The 25,740-nt window shown below is 34.1% G+C and overlaps 1 protein-coding gene and 1 long non-coding RNA gene across 4 annotated transcripts in view; one reads left to right on the forward strand and one right to left on the reverse strand.

The window, feature by feature from the left end:
- Window positions 1-4,318, reverse strand: part of LOC5572528 (steroidogenic acute regulatory protein-like) — a 40,167-nt gene extending 35,849 nt beyond the window's left edge. For 2 of the 3 annotated variants that reach the window (XM_021843016.1, XM_021843013.1), the window contains exon 1: window positions 3,705-4,305. The gene's annotated coding sequence lies outside the window, so the exon portion shown is untranslated. Of the gene's footprint in view, window positions 1-3,704 lie in introns of all 3 variants that reach the window. The other variant, XM_021843015.1, reaches the window with a different exon arrangement.
- A 1,027-nt stretch (window positions 4,319-5,345) lies between these two features.
- On the forward strand, window positions 5,346-6,117 carry LOC110675393. Its single transcript, XR_002499444.1, has 2 exons — window positions 5,346-5,688; window positions 5,752-6,117. It is a non-coding gene; the product is annotated as an uncharacterized LOC110675393 (long non-coding RNA).
- The last annotated feature ends 19,623 nt before the right edge of the window (window positions 6,118-25,740 follow it).

Below are 25,740 nucleotides of genomic sequence, written 5' to 3' on the forward strand. Positions count from 1 at the left end.
GGGTTGAAAAATGCGATTTTTTTTTTGGGACATGCCAAGTTATCATTATTTATTTCCAATGACATTAAGGTCATATATTCAACATTATAAATGAATAGATTTGCACCATTTAAAGTGTACCAGATGCGACCAGTCCGGCTTAATGTCCTGACTAACCGGCTCTAGAGGCTGTGAGAAATTCATAAAGGATTGTGTGAGAAACTTTCTCATGATTATGTTCTCGATTCGGTAATAAAAATGCTTAGGATGTTGTGTGAAATTTCGCTCTACATTTGATAAGAATCCTGCCATCGAAATCAAACCTCGAATTTTCAAGAGCACAAATCTAGAACCAGACCATCGTTTGCTCTGAAAATTTGATTGAGTGGTAACCACCAGCCAGTGGCTCTAGATTTGTACTCTTGAAAATGTGGCCTCGTTCCATCTTAACCTTAAATTTATGCGAGAATCCTGTATCAAATTGTATAATCTATTTACTGCCCATAACTGCAAAACAGTCACATTCGACATTTTTGACAAAATGGAGTTAATACCGGGGAGAGTCATCAAATGGCAAATACTTTCGATCAACTTACTGAAATCTGTGAGATTGTTCTAGAAAATTCGAAAAAAATACCAAGTTGTTTTGTCTCATTGGCAATTGTAACCGCATAACAGTCACATTGAGATTGTACATGAGCCTCATAATGCAGTAGCAACGAAATTTCTATCAGAATTTTTTTCTGACTATGCACCTTATATGCGATATGAGTGGTACAAAATTTCAGCCTCAAATAAGCACTTTTGAATTCTTAGTGATTTTTTGAAATATTAGTTTCCTCCCATACTGCGATAAAATGCAAACTTGGTATCCCATTTACTCAATGCCTACTTTTGTCGAATGTTACAAATATGCAGTTATGGGCAGTTTAGTTTTGTTCATTTATTGGTGATAAAAGTTATTGTATTTATTCCTCAAAAATGTTAGCTAAATTTTTGAAAATGAAAGTGTTTTACATATTTGAGAAATCTTACACATGTAGAAGGATCAAAAAACAATTTTTTTTGAAAAAGAATCTTCAAAATAAATCTTGGAATGCTGAAACATCTAGTTGGTTGTTACAAAAGGACCAGATATGAGAAGGAGTTTGAAACTCTTCGCGGGCCGCACAAAATGAGGCGGCGCCGTACGTTGGGCAGGCCTGGTTTAGTTGGATATTAACTGGTCATGAATGTTTTTATCAAAACCCTTTGATGTGATAAGTTCGAGTTCATACATACAATGATGTTCCAAGAATTTTTATTTGGCTTTGCTAGAAAACATTTGACCAAATGGTGATATTCTAAAAAAATCACTAGTTTTTCTCTTCACATGAGATAATTTCAAGAATAATAAGATAATAAAAATAATTTTTATTAGATATACTTATGCCAAATACCTATACTTTTTGATAGACAACACAAATTTTCGATTTTTAAATGTTTTCACGTATATATAAGGACTTGGGTTTGACCCTTTCATAAATCGACCACAGCTGAAATCGAATTTTTAGTTTCTCTTCGAATTTCATATACTTAGGTTTATAACTTCCATTGATGTTAGTGACAGTATGACCATCAATCATATGATATTTTTTTAAGATTTGTATTGTACGTACTTTTTGACCTAGCTCAAAATTCGCACAACAAAGTCACTCGGATATAACGCGATTTGAGCGAAACATATAAGAGAAGCTTCTAGAAATGTGAACCACCATCAGAAAGCTGGAAGCAAAAAATAAAATTCGCTTAAAATTCTAAATCTGCTCTTGATAAGTGCATAAATAAAATGAGTGAAATTCAGATTTTCATCTGCACTAATCTCGAAATGGCAGTATGGTAAATTCGTGCCGATACTTCCTGCAACACCCTATAATTCAAATACAGATTTGAGGAACTGTTCATTAATCACGCGGTCATTTTTTTTTGGACTTTCGACATTCTATAAAAGTGTTGCTCAGGCTAGAATATACTGCGGATCGCATGAAATTATCAAAATCATCCTTACAAGATTCTAGTGACTTTTGGCTGGGTTCAGGAGTTCTCTAACTGGATTCGTGGGAATCCTTACGGGATTCTATGTTTTGTAATGGGCTTATGATAATTTTCAGTGAATTCTTGAAAATACTGAGTGTGAAATCTGGGTATTTCTATCGGACATCGGAATGTATAATTCATTATTGGGGATGCCGTGCGAAATCTGTCGATTCCTTGTAAACTGCTTAGATTTTCAAAGCGGCATGTGAATATCTAGCACAGGATTTCTAGTTGTATTTTTTAGCTAGATTTTTATGATTCTGAATAGGTTTCCAGTGGTATTTGGAGATTACTAGGGGTCCTAAAGAACTTTTGAAGATTTCTATCAGAGATTTGAGAATTTTCAGCAATATGGCAGCGAAATCTTCAAACTGTAAGCGATATTCTCAAAATTCTTAGCAAGCCCTTGGGTAGATGTCAATTCCCTGGTTACTAAGCAAGATCCTGAGTATTCTAAGCAAGATTATGTGGATTCTAGCGGGTTTCTGTTGATTCTTGAGGTTCCATAATGGGATCCTACGAATTACTGTTGAATGCATATCCAAGCTTTACTAAATGATTTTTAATGGTGTTTTATTAAAACTCATTTCTAATTGAAGTGATAGGATGCTTATTTGTGTATTGTAAGAAATTATGGGTCACAGTTATGGCTTGTGGGTCGCATGTTGCTTCATATCATTATGTAATAAATTCTTTTTATCCATGTTAACAAATGTATCGAAAACCCGATTAAAGGTTTAGCCAATAATCTGTTCTAAAAATATCTTAGTTTTTGTGTAGAGCAATTGATTTCAGCTGGTATGCCCTTTGACTGTAGTTAATCAGTTGATCAGTAAGGCATTCTATACGATACAAGAAATACAATTTAAAAGAGCCATTTTTAAACTACCGAACGTTGTCAAATTTGACGCTTGGGTTTAACTGATAATCTGTTTTGTTAAATTCATTTAACTAGATTCATTCAGTTTTGTAACACCTAAAACTTTTTTTGTAAACCCGTTTCTATTGAAATGTATTGCATTTCTGTATTCTCACACCCTATGTTGAGGAACTGTCCAGTTGTTAAATAAAGGTCACTCATGTGGTTATTGCTTTTACGTGGCTTATGTTTACATTTGGTTTCATATTGTTTATGGAACAACGTCCAAATGATATTCTTTAAATCTAAAAAGTGGGTTCCAATTTTGATACGGTTCCGTTTCTGGAATCTGAAAATTTCGACTTTGTTGCCAACAACGGAATCCATACAGTGGGAAAACTATTCTTTATTATTATTATTATTATTATTATTTAAATATTTAATATGTATAACTATTCCGACATTCTTCGAAACAAAAGGGTCTTACTCTCAAGCAACATTTGTGTCTGATATGGAACTGTGGTCTAAGTGATAATAAACATTGAATGAAGCATAATTTTTATATGTACAAGTTTTGTGTCTCATTGTTTTTCTCAAAACAAAAATTACGTATCACTAAATCTAAACTTTGTTCAAACATAAACGAGGAAAGCCATGCAATAACAACAACAACAACAACAGAAACAAGCACTTTTTTTGCGATGTAGATATGAAGTCTAGCATTGGTGACTAATAGACAGACGAAACATAAACAGATGCTGGAGAGAAGGTTAGATAATTTCAACGTTACCGAGATTTGTTCGCCAGTTGCGCTCTGCGAACATTATTAGGCGAATGATTTGTGTTACGGATTATTCTTGCTTCATTGATTGCTTGTAAAACGGTTCCTACGTCACATGAGTCACACAGATATTTGATTTGTCGCTCTGGATGAATACCTCCGAGTGATAAAGAAGCAGAATCGAACCGAAGCGTGTCGCAGAATCAGGAAGGCCGATTCATACGAACAGAACACGCGAAGCAAAACTGAAGAGAATGAAAACCAACAGAAGCACCAAATAGAGGAAACACTTTACAACCTGCAGGCAAACTGATCTCATTTTGAATCCTTCACTGGCAATTGATAAACGTATTTGCCTTTGTTGAACGTGATTTGTTTTTGATTGTTGTTCTCACTACTACTTAGTGCCGTCCACAAGAGAAAGCACAACTTCTTCCACCCTACTGCGATGCACCTTTTCACTTCACTCGATCAAAACCATGGCAAATATTGTTGTTAATTACCAATCATTTCCTGGTAAACATCACCACCCAAAGTACAGTTTTCACTGTTGATAAACTGTTCCTTATCAAACACTAGGCCAAAACAAATCATTTTTTTATGTTGTAGGCAACTGTCAAACCAAGATTGATGATGCACTTTGACAGTTCTGTCAGTCTTTTTTTAGGGGTGATTCGAATGTGACGTACAACAGGTTTGGGAATTTTCAATTCTTCCATCCTTATACTACGTTGTTCTACATTAATAGACTGCATACATATTCACAGCCACTCTTTCTTGGACTCCCCCTGATATCATGGACGTCATATTTGAATAGCCCCTAAACGGAATAGAAAGAAGGGTGCCAAAGCGCACAGCTCTAGTTAGATTGCACAAACTTGATATGCTACCTCATACTCGAGTATTTTGAACCTGACTGAAAATAATTATACAGCGTACATATAATAATTCATTAACGACACATTTTAAGCTTCATACATATAAGGACTCTTTATTTAAAAAAGTAAGTCAAAATATGCTTTACAGAGAACAGAAAACCATGATTGGTTTTTATCACGATTATTTATGGATGCTATGAAAATTTTGTGAGATTTGTTTATTTTTTTTTAGAGCAACAAAAATAAAAAAAGGAACTCCAGTGTTTTGTGTTTTTTTTTGTTCATATTCGTTTATCTTGCTAAATTAATTCTATCAACCATCGCCAAATTTTTGAATTAAGCTTCTGATGAGCATTTTGAATGCTAAAAATAGAAAAAAATCGGTAAAAAATATCTATTTGTGGCATGGATAACAAGGTTATAAGGAGGGAGATATTGGGGAGTTTCCAGTTTAAGTGTGCTATACTACGATTTGCACGGTAAAATAATTCTACTTGCGATTAAGGTGATTATAAAACGAAGCCAAACTTTGAATTTTCAAATGCACAAGACGAGAGTATCTGACAACAGTTCACATTGAAAACCAATCAACATGATTGCTTGCTGGTGGTGACCAATGGGATAAATTTTTAACGCGAAGCGCTGTTTGGTTCTCAAGTCTTGTGCTCTTGAAAATTTGAGGTGTGGCTTCGTTATATAATCACCTTAAGTTCGATTTACTAAAACGTCTCTCGATTTCTCTTGTGCACGGAGAGAAAACCATGTAGTTTGAAACAACCAAATTTTTGGTTGAAATTCAAATTAAAATATTAGTTGTTTTTACTTGATTTTTTGTTAAACCTAACTGAAGTTTTTTGTTGAAACAAATTGTTTTCTTAGATATTTTCAAACTGAAATATATGTTTAATTATAATCAGATTTTTGTTGTTATAAACAAATATATTTGTAGTTTCTAACAAATGTGTGCATTGTTTTTACCATTCTTTGGGTTGTTGGAAATCGCCATTCAGCAGCGGTTCATTAGTACTAAATTTATTTGGGCTGAAGAGCCAGCCATCTTGAGAAAATTGTTGAGCATATTTAGAATCAGTCGTTATCTAGTAAAGTTCTATCCGGTAAAATAATTGTCATAAATAATCAGTGAAAAGTTCAATAATTATGCTTTTTTATTCAACTAGCTAGCCGTATGGTGTTTTGAAAAGACTCCGTAAATTTTAGATGATTCCTTTACAGTGGTACCATAGATATCGGAAACTGAATTCCCTCCATCTGAGTCATATTTATAGGTATTAATAGCTGTAATAATTTGCGTAATGTTACTTTATTTCTATTTAACTTCTTGCAGATAAAGTAAAAGGAATCGAACAACCGTCAAAATGATTTTTTCGCCGATTCGACTGGATTATTTCATCAGATTTCTCTTTTTGAAAATAGCTGCAATGGAAGCAATACAAACGGTAACAAGCGGAAATTGGAGTTCGGGGAATTTTAACGCTCAATCAAAACCATTATTTCTATTTCTTTTAGTGGTAAAAATGCGAAGTTACTCTTAAAATACCAATAAAGTACATATAAACACATCAAAGAAGTTTTGAATTAATAATAAGAAGAAAAAACAATAAGAAAGTAGAGACAAACTACCAAATCACTCGTTTGTTTCAAACAACGCATTAGTTTATTTCAAAATGAAATTTGTTTGTTTCAAATCACTTCAGCTGGTTTGAAACAACCTAAATAATTGGTTGATTTTGCAGCTGTCAAATAAACAACCAATTTTATGGTTGTTTCAAATCAACTTTTTGTTGTTTTTAATTCTCATGTTGTTTTGAAAATAACTTTGAATCGTAGTTTGTTTCAAACAACCGAAGTGGTAAATTCAAACTAATAATTTGTTTGGGCAAAATTCAACCTAAAATTTAGTTTGAAAACAACCGAAAATTGGTTGGAATTACTATTTTTTTTTCTCCGTGTGGGTCTTTCCAATTTCTATAATAAATGAGACAGTTAATTTAATTAACCATCATGAGCAACTAGCTGTCTGTTCAATGCTGGAAAATTAAATTAAAGAATAAAAGAAATACATTTCTGAGTAAATCCAGCTAAGGCTGATAATAAAAATCTTTCACGGTGTGGCATTCTTTATGGCATGCTAGCCTCATTATAGCATGTGAAATACACGCTGAAAATATGTGACACCGAATTGAGTACGATTCACACAAATTCGGGTTCTGTTGAATCAATATAAAATTTGTGAAATTTATTGCCATGCTAAACAAATCACTCCTGTGATGGTTTCTTGTTTTTGTACATTTCATGTCATACAGAGATGGTTCACAATATCGAGCACTCCTGTGTGTTATATAATAAAAGTAAAAGAAGAAAAATACAGCACAAGAGCGATTTTAAAGCTATAGGACATTTGGTCGATTGTCAATTCGTCGAAGGTACATTTAGTCGGAAGGACATTGCTCGAATGAACATTTGGTCAAAAATCTTGAAAATATTCTGTCAAATGAAGTTTCGTCAAACTGAAATTTGATCGAAAGCTTATTTTGAAATGGTTCATTGAAAGGTCATTTGATAAAATATACATGTAGCAAAAAATTTTATTTTGGATAGACTTACATTAAATGTACATATTTTTGGTCAAAACGTCCTATTTGATGTTTTTTTTATAGATTTCAGTGTAATTTCCAAATAAATTGACAAAATTTCATTTCTAACGTTCATCTCTATTACACTGCTTCTCTCTACAAGCAACACAGTGGGGAAAAATTGTTTCATTTTGATACAGTTTCAAAATATATTTTCACAACCTTCAAGCTCGATTTACTCAAAATGCGTGAATTGTTTGATAAGCCGTTTTGAAAAGTTACGCGAGATTTCATCAAAGCTCAATAATCAATCGTCCTATGCATTGATGATTAATTTATATGTAAAACGGCATTGATTGATAACTTATTACTTTGAATAATCTGAATTATTAACTGTTGTTGGATGAAATAACGGTTGTGTAATCCTATTATTACGCCTACATTTGTTTGTGTTCTAAATTCTGTCTAGAATTTCGTTGCTTATTTTAATGAACTTCTTAATAGTAGTGTTTTTTAACATTGACTGGAACATTAAGTATTAGTGAATTCATTTTTCTCCCATCACATCATCTTTCTTTGAAAAACTGCTCTACAAGCTATTTCAATTTTCAACAATGTTATTTACTGAATTTATTATTCCTTCAGAATATCATCGTTCTTCGTAATGAGCTGCTGATCTTCATCTCATGGAAGCATTCAGAGAGAATGTTGAGATATTTTTTTTTTAATTCTGGACCCTGAAGCTTACGGACGTGGGTAAGATTTTGAAAAAGCAGAAATCATACTTAAAACAGCAGGAAATAATTGCTTTCAGGAAAACCTTTATGGCTAAGTGAATCTTATGTGTCGGTAACAGGATACACGTTTCTTTACTTATGGTCAATTGGCTTGTTGGGACTTCCAGTTACAGTTATGATTCTTTTAGCAAATATATTGCTTTGCTGATGATGTTGATAACTTCGGGTTAACTGCAAAGTTTGCGGGAAGGCACTGCAAAATAGTTTGATCGAAAATAACTAGGCAAGAATAATGTGCTTATTTCGAATATTAGGTGGGGTACATAAGTCGAGTTGATTAAGGCGACAAAAGTCAGCTTGCTTCAATTTGTGATCAGCTCTTCTCGATTCACAGAACAAGGCTGAATGGAAAAGCAGCATGAAATACCACGTATGGTTCTTCAAATTATATAGCAAATTATTGCTTATCACATGTTTATTACAGTCGACTATTCACATCTCGATGTTCTACATCTCGATATCTCTCCCTATGTCGATGAGTGCTTCGGTCCCTTCGTTCTGCATATATTTTCACTCTCCATTTCTCGATATCCTCTCGATATCTCCCTATCTCGTTGTGATTTTCGTTCCTTATTTTATCTCCGTATGTCCACGGTGTACTAAATTAAGAAGGTGATATATTCCGAAAACTGACAGCTACTTGACGAAGTCATTCCTATTCACTTCGAACAAATTTTCGAAAAAATTGATCTAGTGGTCCGGATGGTATATGGTACGATAGGAGTGACGTCACATGTTTCCAACTAAACTTGATGTCTACATCGGTGAAGAGCCTGCCTTGTTATTTTTTTATGCCGTGCGTATGTCGATATGCCCATTATAAAAAGTAACTAGACTGGAATTCAGGGATTCAAAAAAATTTGCGTAGACAAAATGATGTATGTTTGTTTTTTGATTTTCCTGGTAACGGAGTGATTTTCAATCTAGTCATCTATAAAAATTTGATCGATAGAATATTTTAAAACCTTCCGATTATGAAAATATAGACCAAATACTGATCTCTAGCGAGAAAAAATCCGATGTACATTCGATTTTTATAATCGTCTGATTCAGACATAGCGTGTGGGAAATTCCTGCAAGGAATCGATCAAGGAAGCGCTTTTTTCTGATCGCAGTACACATTTGAAAAGAGATGCCAGTTAAAACGGGAGTCGCTGTAGAAAATTTCTGCAAGGAATCGGCGAGAAATTTCTTTGGCGATTCCTGTTCAGCAGCAAATCAGGCTTCTAGGGTCGGAAGTCCTAGAAAACTTCCTAATAGATGTCTGCATTTGAATGGATTCGATATACCGTGGAGAGATAAAGCGAAGTATCTAGGTTTTATTTTAGATAAAAAAAAAAACTTACGTTTCAAAAACATTCTCAGTATATACTTGAGAGATGTTAGAAACTGATAAGAATTATGTATCCTTTTATTGATCGAAAATTAAAACTTAATACTCGAATTAAGATTTTTCTGCACAAAACAGTATCTAGATCAACTCTAGCCTACGCTTCGCCAGTATGATCCGAGTGTGCCATGTCTCATAGGAAAAAGCTACAAGTTTTCCAAAACAAATGTTTAAAAATGGTTCATAATTTACCTCCTTAGTTTAGCACCAGCGAATTACATGAAATTACTCATATAGAAACCCTAGATCAGTACTACAATAGAATTAGATCAAACTATTACCAGAAATGTAAAAGTTCTTCTTTTGATATGTTGCGTACTTTATGTAATTAGTGTTAGGGTCCTAGCTTTTATATTTTTAATTGTTTCAAGTAAGTGGTTTTTTATCTGAAAAGGTTGTTTTCCTCTAAATGAAAAATCAAAATGATATAACATCATCGCTATTTTGCAAAGATACTTAAAAATCGATCAAATGTTGAAAGTAGCTAATGAACTCATTATTTATAGAATAAGGAATTTATTGTATAATACTCTTTTATGATGAATAAACTGTTGATTGATTGATTGATTGATCTTTATAATAAAACTATGAATATAGGTTGCTAATGTGTGCTACAGTGAGTTCACCATGTTCCACCATAAGTTTCTTAATATCGAATAGGACCTTGAAGAAAGTTTATCTACATGCACTGTATTAATGCAAAAATGGCATGAGAACAAATTCTCTCCCTTGAAAGCTGTTAATCCTCATTAAATTAACAAATTACTTGTGTTGTATCTAATATAAATATGCAAAAATAAGATAACGCCATAAAGAACATTTATTAACTTGGGTAGCTCATCGTTGCAGAGAAAATGAATTAATACCCATTGCAGGAAAACATAAGGGTGCGGCTTATCTTTAGACTGTTTTAAAAACCAAATCCATGTGCTGAAACGGCTAATCACATAAAGAAATAAACCTTGAAGTTTGAGTCAAAAATATTAAGATTTTAAGGAGGCTCAATCGATTTGAGGAAGAACTTTCAAGTTATTCAGTGAAATCCACAAAGCGTTGTAATTTTCCCACCAATTTTGAAATTTTTGCATCATGCTCTCCAAACTTTAATAAATGAAAAGTTTATATTTTATCCAAATAATCTTACATTTTAATGTTAGGCTTAGTTTTGAGAAGTTTTCTCCATTTTTTCGTATTTTACTAATATTCAACTTTGTTTGACCATAACTTCATTAATACTCAACACCGTTGTAAAATCTGATTTTAATGGGTTTAAGTATATTTTTATACTTTTACAAAAGTGTGAAGAACTCACAAATTTTTTGGCAAGTGAAACTTAACTATTTAAACTAAAACTCGTTTTTCTAATATTTTAAACTTTTTAAATAGTTTAAGAAGAAAAACATGTTTTGCATTTTTCTATAGTTATTATAATGCATTTATTTATTATTATTATATTTATAACAGAATGCTTTTTAGGAGGGTTATGCGCATGATGAACATACGGGGTGCAATGGATGCCCCTAATTTTCTGAGAATAGATAGAATGCATGAAATACATTTCAGCTTCATATTGGTGTATAAGATGGGCGTTAGATGAACCTAATTTTTGAGCATAGTAAGGAACCTAGAGATGTTTTTTTTTTGCATTTGAATGCCCATTTACGTTTTATAACAATTGACACTTATTAATAGAGCTATATTTGAAAATGTTTATTTTGCTCCAATAGCTTTTTGTCAGCCTTGTTTTGACCCTATTTTCTATCAAAGGCGTACTTGAAAACAAGTATTGTCATTTAATGGTCTTCAAATGAGCATCCTTTGTGCCCTAAATCCCACAAAACTTCTGTTAAATAGTATTTAGATTATTTCCGACAAAAAAACTTGAACAACACAATAAACTATTTTCCAGACAACCAGAAGTAGCATAATAGTTTACGAACAAAGTCGTTTATTCATACACACATTGCATCATACCCGCACTACATGGTGAATGAAATCGTTAGATCGATGAGTTTTCTCTCATTAAACTGCATTGTATGAGTTCATATATACCTTTCGTTTCGTCCGGTATACTCGCACAAAGTTATACGGATCAATCCGTAATAACTGTCAAATTAGCTTCGTTATGATGAATTTAGTCGCATAAGAATACAGATCAGTTCGCAATACAATTTACACACTCGCATTGCATGCTATTTTGTATCTTATAAATTATGCACATATATCGCCTCTATTTTCGCACGTCTAAGGCCTTTTGGCAACTTCGTATACGTGGAACTTTGCATAAATAAGCGCCGTATAGCGCTAAGGTGATTTCGGTATGAATCTATGACAAAAGTTCGAAAGACAAAAGGTCGAAAGACAAAAGGTCGAAAGGACAAAAGGTCGAAGAACATAAATGAAGGGACAAAAGGTCGAAAATCTTTTTTCAAAGATGGAAAAATTTCCCATCAGGCAAATCATTTCGACTTTTTGTGTTTCGACCCTTTGTTTTTTCGACGTTTTGTCTTTCGACCTTTTGTCCATAAACCTTTCGATATATGTGCATTTTTGTTGTCTGGGTTGTTCACTTAAATTATGGTTTTGGGTAGTTTTTGTTGAAAAACCCAGTCAAAAAATTGTTTTTATTGAATCTGTTGCATACACAATATTGAATATTAGAATTGATTCAAAACCATATACAAAGATTTGAGTATACATTGAGTTATGGTCGAACGAATTCAGAAATGCGTACGATTTTTTGATTTTGAGAACATTCGAAAAATAAGCTGCACCCTAGTGAAGATGCCTTTAGTCCCCTAAAACTTCAGTTTAATAGTATAAAGTTTATTTCCGGCAAAAAAAATCTTGAACAATGAAATAATTGTTAAAATCATGTTTTTGGGTAGTATTTGTAGAACAACCCAATTAAAACAAATGTTTAATAGAATGTATTTTAAGTACAGTATAAAATAATAAAATTGCTACAATGCGGATTTCGAATCGGTTGAGTATTCATTGAGTTATGGTCAAACAAAGATTAATATTTATTATTATGAGGAAAATTCTGAGAAAAGTACTCTCAATCAAGAGTAGTTTTGATTTTAGACAAATTTGATATTCTACCAAATTTCATTAACCCTTCAACGTCCAAAGTATCCCACAATTGTCCTTAAGTGCCGAGATTGTTATCAAAAATAACGTTCCGATGAAAAAAAAAACACGGTATCAGTGAAAAAATTAATGAAAGCTATGGTGAGGATCCAATGAAAATAACTTTGAAGTTTGCCGAAGAAATATAAACTCCCTAGTAGCACGTGTAACATCTTCCAAAGAGATGCTTTCCAAAAATGGTTTCAAGCACGTATCAATAAACACATTAATATCAAAAGCTCATAAAGTTTCATTGCTGTTCCAAAGAACATGCATTTCACTCCGTGTTTGACGTTTAACCTTTGCAAATAGCAATGAAGTCAAGTTTATGAAGATGTGTTCAGTAACTTTTCAAACAAACTCTTGCAACTTCTACCACAATGCCGATTTCAATGTTATGTTTCAAATTACTTTCATTTGAGTCATCCGCAACTTGCATTCAATTTAGGTTCTCGTGCCCACAACTTGAGAAGATTCATCCCAGTTGCGCGAAAGTTGCACTAAACTACGTGTATGATAGCTAGAAGATTGTTTGTTTTAATCCAGTTGCAATATGGTTGAGTTGCATCTTACTTATCATCTACACCGCGTGCCTAAAATCGTTGTCAACACAAAACATGTCCAAGAATTCGGCTTCTACCTTTCGAAAGGTATAATGTTCAAACATCTTCTCCGTGAATTCGAAAGTTATCGTGATTTGAAGATTTTGAGCTATTTTGGAAGGGAAATTCACTTACTTTAAAATATTATTTAGTGGCAGGCATGGGAAAAGTCATTCATTCACGTTCTTCTTTATGAATCCGTTCGGTGCGTTGTCAGGCTCGAACTGTTCATTCACAGTCGCATGATTCCTCTCCCAATGGAACACTACGACTCCAAATACAGATGAACTACCGAAAGAATGAGCACAGCGAATGGCTAACGCAAAAAGAAATGAAACAAAGCGATCCTAGTTCACGTGTTTGTTTTGGATCGCAGGATTGTCGCTCAAACATTCACAAGTGATTCAATTCTTGGTTCGCAACTGAATGCGAAATTGCATTCATTCTTTCGATCCATAGCATTGCTGTTTGATTCCGCAAGTAGTGCAGCTGATGATGCGTTATTTACATAGGTAGTAGAGATGGTCGGGTTCGAGTTTGAAAAATTTATTTCGTTCAGTTTTGGGAGCGGGTCGGATTTAAAAGGCTAAAAAATAAATATCGGGTAATGTTCGAATTTGGACTTGAAAAATATCGGATTGGGGTCGGGTTTGGTAAACATAAAAAACAGATCTACCTACAATCGGATTGCGTCCTCATCAGAAACAACGAAAGAATAGACTATTTTTTTAAAATCGATTTTTATTAGGCTGTTTCTTCCAAAACCAAATCGGTTTGAGGTTGTTTAAACACTGGCATATTTTCGGTTTCGGGTCAGGGTGGCCACCAAATATCCATTTTGAAATTCCCGCTTTTTTCCCGGTTTTCCCGGTACAGTCGCCAAAATTTTCCCGGTTTTTGATTCAGCTAATTGAAGATATTTCAACTCAATTTCTCATCATTTTATTTTTTCTTCATGAAAATAAAGAGTTTTCCAAAGCAAACAATACACTTAGAATGAAACAAAAATCCGTGCCATATGATTCAACAGATTTTTCCATGGAACAACAGTGGTTTCAACATAACTGTTAAAAATCCACAGAAAATTCGGTGGAAGCTAAAACTTTACAAAAGTCTGTGAAAAATTAACACAAAGCTCGATAAAAATCAATCTTTTTACCATATACCGAAATTTACCCTGAAAATCTGCGCAATCATTAAGCGTGGCCGGCGATTTTTCATTTTCTAATGACGAACTTCGCTAGAGTTTATATTTTTGTATATTAATATAAATAAACTGGACTTGAAAAACAAAATGAAACGCCAGTATTTTTTAATAACAAATGATTTATGGAATTCCGTTCAATGAACGATCAGTGTAAAAAAAAAGTTAAAATTCCAAATAGCTTCCGTTATTGAGTGTTTTCATTTCAATGATCACATTTCTAATTTTTTTCTCGCAATTCAGAAAAAGTGATCACCGGCAATCCGTAAAATATCATCGAACTATTCAATGCTTTTGACACCTGATTTTTTTCCAGCTTCACGGATCGATCGGTGAAATAAAACATCAATATTCGGTAAAATTGCACATAAATTTGTGATTTATTGTGAAGTTTAAGGTGGAAATTAAACAATGCCACACATGTAAAAGCATGTATCTCCACCTTATTTTTGTTTCGTTTTTTTGAAGAATGAAATATTAAATACTTTTAAAACTAATTGATTGTAAGAAAAAAAAATTGAACCTCGATTCAGAACATCGAGTCAAAAAAGTTAGACAAAAGGATTAAAAATGTTATTCTTGAATCAAGAACCTTTACAGTAGTGGAAAGATTTGAAAAATATTTCGAAACATGGTTAGCGATATTGTGAGAAAATTGAACATTGTAAAGACGCATAGTGTAAAAAGTAGAAATAAAATCTTTAAAAAAAAATTAAGCATTCCAATGTATTATTCATATATAACGATTTTTTACAACTTCTGGTTTGTAGATTGATAGCTCCAAAATGTTCGTTCAACACGATTTTCCCGGTAGTCATCTCAAATTCCCGGTTTTTCCCAGTGGAATCAAATTCCCGTCTTTTTCCCGCTTTTCCCGGTTCAGTGGCCACCCTGGGGTATGGTCTGGGTTTGGTAATCAATTATAGTCTCGGATTCGGGTCGGATTTGAAAAAATAAAATAGGCTGGGTTCAGTTTGATAAAATATAAAACCCGACAATCTCGAATAGATAGCAAAAAATATGTTTACCGGTAGTCGGGGCTTCTTTCGATATTACTTTAAATTTTTCAACATTGTAAATTTGCAGCTCTCAAAATTTTGGTAGGATTTTAATAACTCTTGCATGTTTCAAAGTTGTATATGTACGTAGCAAATTTTCAAGAGTATGAAGCAAATCCATCAAGCAATAAAAATGTTGCATTAATAGCGAAAAAAAATGTGTCTTTCAAGACAAAAAGGGGCTACTTTGAAAACTTTTAGAAATCAATATTGATTTCATAATCGTAAATAATTATTTTTTTCTCATGAATCTTAAACGGAATCTTTAAATTATCGTCCAATGTGATATTTTTGTGCGTTTTTTTCTATTGATAAACATAGTTTGGAAAACTGTCAAGCTCAAACATTTTACACATATATAAAACTTTACAGTAGAACGTGCTTTTAATATATTTTTTTAATATTTTACCGTACAACGGGATGACTTTGATAATGCGAGTAACCTTGATAGTGCGGGACCCACCACATTCAAAACGATAATATCTGTTAATCAATTAAGCAAAACGAATGCAAAAGCAAAGAATATTAGCATGACACTTCATGTCAGAGCTATTTTCATTTGAATCAAGAACATTTGAGACTTAATATACGAATATTAAAAATTGATGCAACTATAGAAATTTCGAAACTTTTACGAATAACATGTTCTACGATCACTATTTGATGTAGTTTTGATTAGTTTATCAGTTATATTTGACAGCCTAGATATAATAGAATTTGAATATGGTGTCAAATCTCCTAGCGAGAACCATTTCAACAAACTGTGACCATTTTTGAAAATCTAAGTCAGAAATTTCCATATAACGATAAACGCCTAGAGGTATGCAATGCCCTATAAATGTTCGTAATTCATTCAATTTTATTTGATACATGCTCCATTATCAAAGTTACCCCTAAACATAAAACCGACTTCCGATCATATGAAAAATTATATATCAATTCAAAATAAATCTTTCAGCAATCTATAGCTAGGATGCCAGTACTTGTTTTAAAAATAAAAATTGAAAATCTTTGAAACAACATGCATAAATATTCAAATTTTTTTCGAAAAAACTATAAAAGTTACTCCGTATGATATTGCTAGTTTATCTTTTTTTAATGGAACTGTCAGTTAGCTTCATTGTTTAAGTTGATATAAGCGAATGATGTAACATCCAACTACTGCGATGATCTAAAAATTCAAAAACATTCGTTCTGGTGTCATATGAACGCTATGAAGAAGTACAATCAACTCTCCTTTACTCGATATTGAAGGGACCATCGAGTTAGGGAGGTATCGAGTTACAGAACACAAAACCTGTGCAAATGCAATCCAAGGGACCATCGAGTTAGCCATGAAAACCAACTTTTACTATGGTTCTCTAACTCGATATCGTGATACGGAATATCGAGTCGGGAGAGTTAACTGTATCACATTAATTCTTGTAACTAAAACTGATATTTATTTCAAGTGTATTTCTATTGAGTATAAGAATAATTTTTCGAACGATCGCAAACAAACAACATTTTGACTTTGTTAGAAGCTTTATGGTTGTGAATATTTTTTCGGGTTTTATTGAATAATTTTTTTTATCATTTTATTGTTGAAGTTGTTCCAACAAATATTCATGACTGATTGTAGAGCATATGTTGGTTGTTAAAAGTGCCAAAGGCACAACATGTATGTTGCAAATAAAACCAAAACTGTCCCTAGAATCAAAAGTAGCCCCGTCTGGCGGTATTGTTCAGATGTTTAAGATTCATTTTTTACAAAAACTTATGTAATATTCGAAAAGAATGCTGATGTGTAAAAATATGATCGATGAGGGTAACACACTTTCATATCGCGACTGCATTTAAAATCCGGAATCAACGATAAAAACGCATAAATCAATTTTTCTGCGTTAAACCTAACGCCCGGCATAGAGTGCTAGACTGCGAAGCTGGGTGTACTACAAAGCTCACCCTGTTCGATCTAGCTCCGATACATGGGTTTCAAGAAAGCCCGTTTTTCGCGAGCCAAAATTATTTGCTTATTTTGTTTTTCCGTTTGTTATTTTCAAACCCCTGCTTGATAATTTTATAACGCTCATTCAAGAATACACTACTTCGTTTAGCAAATTTTTTCTTAGATTTGAACAACATAACTTTCTTTCGTCTGTCAAGCCAATATTTTTTTGTTGTAGAAGTATATATTATCAGTTGTGTAAATTGCTTACGAAACGTTGATCCTTCTTGTAACAGAAGTAACGAAAAATTCACCCCCTTCATAAGTTACGTAATTTGTGTACAATGCCTTGTTAATTGTCCATCCCCATCCAGTAACTAGAAGCTGGACATATTCCATACGAAGAGTCGTTTTTATTCATATTGTTAGCATCGGTCAGATGCCAGCACAAAGCGCGACCAACAAACGTTCGAGGCAAACATTCCCGAAAGAATCACGGAGAATGAAAGATTGCATTCACTTGCGATTGTGGTGAGATACATTCGCAGCGCGACTCATATTGATGCGAATGAATCAACAAATGAACACACACATCAGAGAGTGTTGGTTAATTTTTCTTGTCTCCATTTTATCTCTCTCGTCGGGATGAACGCGCGACACTTTCTATGTAGTGTTGCTGTGATCGGGCTTCACAGGGTAACACACATTGGCTCAGGAGTGCAAAATGAATGTAACGTGAAACGATTTTCCCATGCCTGTTTAGTGGTGCCAAAATTATTTAAAATTTACAAATTTGATTCTCAGATATCATATATTTTGAATGCTTAATGCAAATCTGATGGTTACTTAGGTGGTTTATGAATCAACAATGATGCACCGTTGGGGAATATTTTGAGGCTTGATCTATCCCTACCATAATAGCTCAAAACCTTCAAACCACGATAACTTTCGATTCCCTCGTTAGAATATTTTTAAATTTACGGAAAAGATGCTCGAATACTATATCTTTCGAATGGTAAGTGCCAAATTCTTGGACATATTCTTGCGTTAATAACGGTTTCTGGCACACCGTGTCTAATAACCAACGCATGGTCAAGCCACAGTTTGTTTGTTTGAAAGGTGCGCAAGTTTTTTTTTGTGAAAACTTTACATTATTTCAGGCGTGGCCTAATTTCGCCAGTAATGAACTTGTGTTCCGAAGGATGCAGTAAAGTTGTAAGCAACAAGCTTTGATTAGGCAGTGTGGTAGTTTTTTGTTCGTGCATTGGCGAAGCAATTGTTCGAAGAGCTGGTGGAGTAGTAAGTAGAGGAGAAGATACTGATCTTGATGTCGAAAGTTCAATTCTCGTTTACACTTTTGTTTTCATTTTTTTTCTTTAAGTATTTTGCTACAAATCAGCAATTTCGAGATAACTTAAACTGTTTATGCTATATGTATTTTTTATTTATTGATAAGATCATAATTATTTTTCTGTGCATCGTTGAACTATTATTCTACAGTGTTATGAAAATATAAAATCTTACAAAATGCTTTTGGCTGAAGAACTAAACAGTTTTCTCCAAAAACTTCTAAGAAAAACAGTTTGTCAAAGTTAAGCATAATTTTTCGCATAGCAAAAATTCTCATTTTTATGAACAAATTTTTTGTTGCTATCCTTTACTAATCTACTAAAGGTAGAGCTTTGAAAAGTCAATAATGCTCCACCATTCTCTGACAGTAGGTCACTCTAATGATTTATCCTTTATGGCCAAATTTGCTGGAATACCATCCTTTTACTCCCAGCAAAAAAATAAAGTTAAATGCGTGTTAAAAACTGGTTTAGATTACTAAAGAAACTATAATTGTATGAAATAGAGTGAAATCTTGAATTATAACCGCACTTTTAGGTATTTTTTTTTTTTCTTTTTACGGTCGATTTATTGAAAAATTTTATACTTTTTAAATCTTGTACGCATGTTTATTAGAAAAAATGTATGCCTTTTTCTCCGAATCCTTTCATAATCTCAGAATGACATTTTATGAATATAATACATGAAAAAAAAATTCGATTTAATTACTGCCGTGTTCTCAACTTTGATGATTATCATTGTGCCTTGGGAGATCTGCTGGAAAAAAATCATTTGTTTTTCTGTTGTGCTTTAAATGTGACGTGGGGACCATATAAGCAACTTTATGAAGGCGTAGATTATGTTTCATATTAATATTATATTAGTACTTCCGTCAGGACGTACTATAAATCAAAAAAAAATCTACTCATATCAGTTACATTTGTATTTAAAACTGTTGCTCCAAAAAAACTTGATATTTTTCAGCAGGTTTCTGATTGGTGATGCTTGCCAAAAACAAGCATTATTTGGAAATTGTCGAATTTCCTACCAATTTCTAATAATAATTGTTTTTGATGATCTCCAAAAATCGACTATTCTAAACATTGTACCTTATTTGTGTGAAAAATTATTTTGGCTGCTTTTTTGTTATCACAATATTGTACAATATTAGTCGTACGACGCACAGAAAACCGATTGCGATTTCATTGTAAATTAATAAGAAATTACATGTACAAGGTGTCTTTATAAAATGAACAGTCCTTACATTTCCGTCTGTGTGTCCGGATTGGCCACCGGTATGCAAATCTTTGTGATTGCATTTGCAGGTGCTACTACCCTAACACAATACTGTTACAATTTAGATTGTTTGTAATTGATCAATTGAGTCATTAGATATTAACAAATGAGTGTAAGAAGCCGTCCACCCCTGATTAATGTGCCCTTTATCCCTCTAATCATTTTTTCTCTGCAACGAGATTTTTCCAATGCAACTAAACATCCGATATAGAGGAGAAATAAATATTTAACACATGTCTTCCAGATCATCTGAAAGAATCAAAACACATCGTTAATTTATTTCTTGGTGTGATAAGCTCGCCTTCTACAGTCTTCGAGTTTTCCCGCGTAGACCTGGCATTATTAAAAATTCCCCGTCGATTATTCATTGATTGGCGCAATTCGTGGTCAGCTCACACTGGCGATGTAGCTTCGATCATAGTGACTATTAGACCTACCATTCAGCAAGGAAGTTTGGAAGCTGAGTGAAAAGGTTCGTTTGCTCCAAACATTTGGATGCAGTTGGAAGCGAGGGAGAGAAAAACACAATCCAAATTAGCATATAATGAGCATAATTATACGTAAGCATATGTTTCAGTTTCAGTCATAATTTCACAATTTACATCATGTTTGGGTCGTTGAGGATAGAAGATAGAGAAAACCTGCATGGCTGGTATATCAAATTGAGTTTCGGGGAAATGTTTTGGGAGATTCCCTCCACAGCTTCAGTTCCGGGGATGAAAAGTTTGTAGAACACTTTAGGAATTGACCCTTTTAGAATTTTTTACCGAGAATTTGGAACGAGGAACATGGAAGATTATGTTCAAAAGGCATTTTAATGCTGTTGAATTGATGAAATTTGAATTTTGACACGGTTTTGGTGGAGTCAACCTTGGTTGGACAATTTGCGAACTCAAACTGGCAATGACGTCTTCTTGGTCAGACATTGACGCTAACAAACAACTGTTGGTCTCCGCGTGCGAAGCAATAATAGCCCAGTTCCGTTTTCACTTTTCAAAAGTCGGATCTTCTTCCCAAAGTGGTTGTTTTACTGTTAAACTGTAGTGGTCTGGCAGCATGAAATCACTTTTAATAATTTTGATTGCAGCGAATATAATTGGAAAGCACAGCATACTAAACGTGGGCCTTGCCAGAAATCGGAATTTTGAGGCGCCACAACTCGAACTCGACAGGGCTGGAGTCCGGGTGTTGCGATTAAGGTTTCCTCGTGCCTGCCCAAACATGCTGGCCATTCATTCTTTGCTCGAAGGAAATGAGAAATTATCTAAAATAAAATTGTTTAGTCTACAACAGACCATTGATGGAAGTTGAACACGAGTTCTGATTTTGTGCGTATGGTGATCTACAGCGTTCCTTGGCACAGGGCATAGACCAAACGAGGAAGCTTACTCATTATTTCGGTGTTTTTCGATTCTCCCGTTAGCATACCGTGGGAACTTGCAGTTCAGTTGAGGAGGAACAAGAGCTGATTTTCATTCAAGCGTCTATGCACATATGCCAATAAATACATTGTTTTATGGAAATCATGGTCAATATAGAGCTGATGGTTTATTAAGGCGAACAGCATGGACCCGTTTAACCACTTTCAGCTGATCGTCTAGTGATTGTCCGTATTAGTTTACGATATTTAATTTACATACTCATGCATAGCTACTTGTTTGGAAAAAGATTAAACCTGCTTTTCAGCTGTGATGTGCAGTGTACTTTTAACATTTTTGTAGAGACCATCTAATAAAAAATGGCCAAACAAATATCGGCAACTGTAGGGACGCAAATGGCCGTAGCAGTAAACGCACAGCAATTTAGCAAGACCAAGCTGGGAGTCGTTTGTTTGGGGTTGTTAGAGTCCCATCAGTCAAGGATCTTATCGTAAATAAAATTATCTCACCTCTCAGGGCGTATGTATCATTCAAATATCACGCAACGCAATATGAAAAGGGAGGAATTCTTTCATAATGTTACGATCCATACAAAAACAATTGTCCATACAAAAGTTGTTACATGGGGGAGGGAGTGGTCTAAGATTGGCAAATTTTGCGTAACGTAACATTTGAATGTCCCATTAGAATATCTTCGTGCTTGCAACACGATATACACCCCCAAAAAAGGCATAGTAACGCTGACTATAAGAAGGGTTTAAATTTAAACCACTTTACTACTTGATTTTTACAGAACTTGTTTTATTTTTGAAACGGAAAATCGATGGTTATGATTACCTTAATTTGACAGCAAATGGACAAAGTATTAACATGTTTGTAGTTCTCATGAAAACATGGGGTAGTAAATTTTAATAGCAGGATTTTATTCCAAAAAATGTAATCAATAATGATATGTTTTATCTGATTTCATTTTCATGATCTGTCATGATCTGGAAAAATGAATGTTTTATAAATGCAACAAACAAGTTTTGATAAAATAATTGATAAGCAACTTACTTTTACTACAGCACCGTGAAAAATATTCCAGAAGGTAACGAAGGAATCTAGGATATAGTATATAGTTAAATTAAGCATGAAGCTCTAGTAGTTATCACAAAATTATGTTCAGTGTACACATCCAAAACATAGTCGATTGGCAAAGAAAGCTTTCAGTTAATAACTGTGGAAGTGATCAGAACAACACTAATATAAGAAGCAGGCTCTGTCATAGTTGGGTAGTAACGCAAGAAAGATAGAACTGTAGCGATTTCGTTAGATAAAATTAACTTTTCAATGAAAAAAAAAAAAAAAATAGGAGAGATAAGGACTATGCATTTTATAAAGTGGATACTTTGTGCATGCTAGGGAAAACCGGGCAGTTTGACCAACTTAAGAAAAAGTTGATACGAGCGTTAAAAAAATAACTGATCTTTCAAATTTTGCATGATTTCTAACAATTATTAGATAAAGATGAAATTGCATCGAAGCCAAATCTGGAATTTTCAAGAGCACAAATCTAGAGAATCTGACAATTGTTCATATAATATAAAACACAACCGTTCACAACACATAAAATCTAAAAATACAATTATTGTGTTCATATTGGAAGCAAATTAATAGTATTTTAAAAAAATTCGTGCAAGATAATTAAATTTCAAAGAACATTTTGACAGTCAAACACCACCATATTAAATGATGCAATTTTTGAGTGCGTTTCAGGGCAATGTGGTCAGTTTTTGAAAATATATTTGTTTTATTTTTCTATGATTTTAAAGCATTGGTTAATAACATGTTCATTCCTTAATTTATATGCTATATTGGTTGTATGTTATTTCCGAAGAATTTTTAAAAATATATGTGGTTTCCATACATGTAATACAGCGCTTTTACTATTCTTCGTTTGTCTTATACTGAACTAGGTTCGTTCAAAATAATTGAATGTTGTGGGATTACTCAAAGATGTTCGAGGCAGTCGTTTTTTAAAGATAATCAAAATCAATTAATATTAGAAATTGGCTGAAAAATTTGGCAATCCATTATGTCGATTAAAATAATAGACTTGTTCTTCAAATAAAATCAACTTTTATTTAACAGCATTAAAACAATTGGTACAGCTTTTTAAAAGAAAAATATTTTGATTTGCAGTGAATGAACTAGTCCAATTCAGTTAATTCCAAAATATTAGTGACTCAGCTTAAGGCCATATTGACCCCAAACTTAAACTTAACAAAATTTCAACGAATTTTCGGTTTTGAAGTGTTGAAAAAAAGTTTTAAATTGAGTTTTACTGAAAAATATAAGGATTTTACAAAGGAAGTTGGTTGGACGTGGAAAAGAATAAGTAATGAATGGTCGAAAACTCTCGATTTTTTTAACTGTGTTGTTTTTATCGCAGAAACAGTTTACACAGAAATTATTCTAAATTCTGATGATTCGTAATATTTATGTCGAGTACAGCTTTCCGAGAAGCTCACAACACAATCATAGCAAGGTGGTGCATGTGTGCAGAATAGCGTGAAGATTTCGGGCAAATATTCCAGTTCGTTTAAATCCCACCGGGGACTTCTACAGGGTGATGGACTATCGTGCCTGTTGTTCAACATTGCACGGATATCATGCGGAGAGCCGCATGATATTCTTGTAAACGACTGATAACAACGTTAGTTATGAAATACGGAGACGCATCATCAGTGAAAGTCGCGCCTACTATGGGCTCCAGTAGAAGCTGCGATCGAGAAAGAATCACCTCGCACTAAATATACCATGTAAAAAACGCGAATAAGACCGGTTGCCCTCTATGGACATGAAACATGGACCATGCTGGAAGAGGACCTGCAAGCACTTGGAGTGTTCGAACGAAGGGTGCTTAGGACGATCTTTGGCGGAGTGCAGGAGAACGGTGTGTGGCGACGGAGAATGAACCACGAATTTGCCAGGCTCTACGGCGAACCCTGTATCCAGGAGGTGGCGAAAATCGGAAGGGTGCGTTGGGCACGGCATGTTGCAAGTCTACCGGGCAACAATCCTGCAAAGATGGTGTTCGTGTCGAATCCGGTTGGAACAGGAAGACGTGGAGCACAGCGAGCGAGGTGGCTTGACCAGGTGCTGCAAGATCTGGAGAGCGTGGGCAAAAATCGAAGTAGAAAGGTCACTGCCATGGACCGAGTAAATTGGCGTAACATCGTTAACGAGGTTTTATCCAGGGAGTAAAATTATCGGTTACGACGATAATCATAAGTCTATTGCGCAAGTCGATTCTTCGGAGGAATGAGACGTGCGATAGTATCAAACCCGTGCAGCACTGCGAGAGTGTGCTCTCTCGAAATCGGCAGCAGCACGAACAGATAAAAATATTTAAATTTCAATGTAGCGTAAACAGAAGAGTAAAGTAAAAGTAAATTTAATACATCTATTGTTACAGCATCACGTTTAATTTTCAACCAAAAATGCTTGAATGTAACATATTCGTGTAAATTTAAAGTGCATTCGATTGGAAAATCAGCGATTTGTCGTTGACATTTCAGCTTATTTTGAAGCTCCTAATATATGCATGAAAATTAAACTTAAATTTACAACACATTTTTAGCTGTGTACTTATATTACCATCAACAACAAGAATCTGGCTTCCTCCATTTCTACTTTTTGTTTGGTAATTTTGAGAATGTTTCGCTTCCGCATGTTGCTTTTATATACCAAATATCTATCTGGTTTCGGTCAGCTAGCGTGGTAGTGTTTTATGATGCGCGCTGTGAAATCATTTTTGATCATGGACGTGGGTTTGAGTCCCATCGGCATTTTTTGTTGTTATTTACCTTGTAATAATCACAATCGCCCAGATAGCCGTAGCGGTAAACGCGCAGCTATTCAGCATGACCATGCTGAGGGTCGTGGGTTCGAATCCCACTGGTCGAGGATCTTTTCGCAAAGGAAATTTTCTCGATTCCCAGGGCATACAAGTATCTTCGTACCTGCCACACGATATACACATGCAAAAATGGTCAATCGGCAAAGAAAGCTCTCAGTTAATAACTGTGGAAGTGATCATAAGAACACTAATCTGAGAAGCAGGCTATGTCCCAGTTGGGACGTAACGCCAGAAAGAAGAAGAAGAATCACAATCGCGGTAAATTCAGATGATTTTGGCAACATGTCCAAAAATTCCATGGTACTAGCATAGCATAGCATAGACAGACTGCACATGTCAATGGTTGCTACTCCGTGATTGATCGGAACTGGTAAGAATTGCTCTACGATCCAAATGAATACCCAGTGAACACAAACTCGTATACGATAGCGTTTAAGAGTACAAAAGTGGAGGCGATATACGTACATGCGCCATAAAGCTGCATGCTAGATGTACGTATATCGCCTCCACCTCCACCATCATATACGATGGTGTGTTTACTGGGTAAGGGATGGG

Source organism: Aedes aegypti, chromosome 2 (assembly GCF_002204515.2).
Source record: "Aedes aegypti strain LVP_AGWG chromosome 2, AaegL5.0 Primary Assembly, whole genome shotgun sequence".
NCBI lineage: Eukaryota > Metazoa > Arthropoda > Insecta > Diptera > Culicidae > Aedes > Aedes aegypti.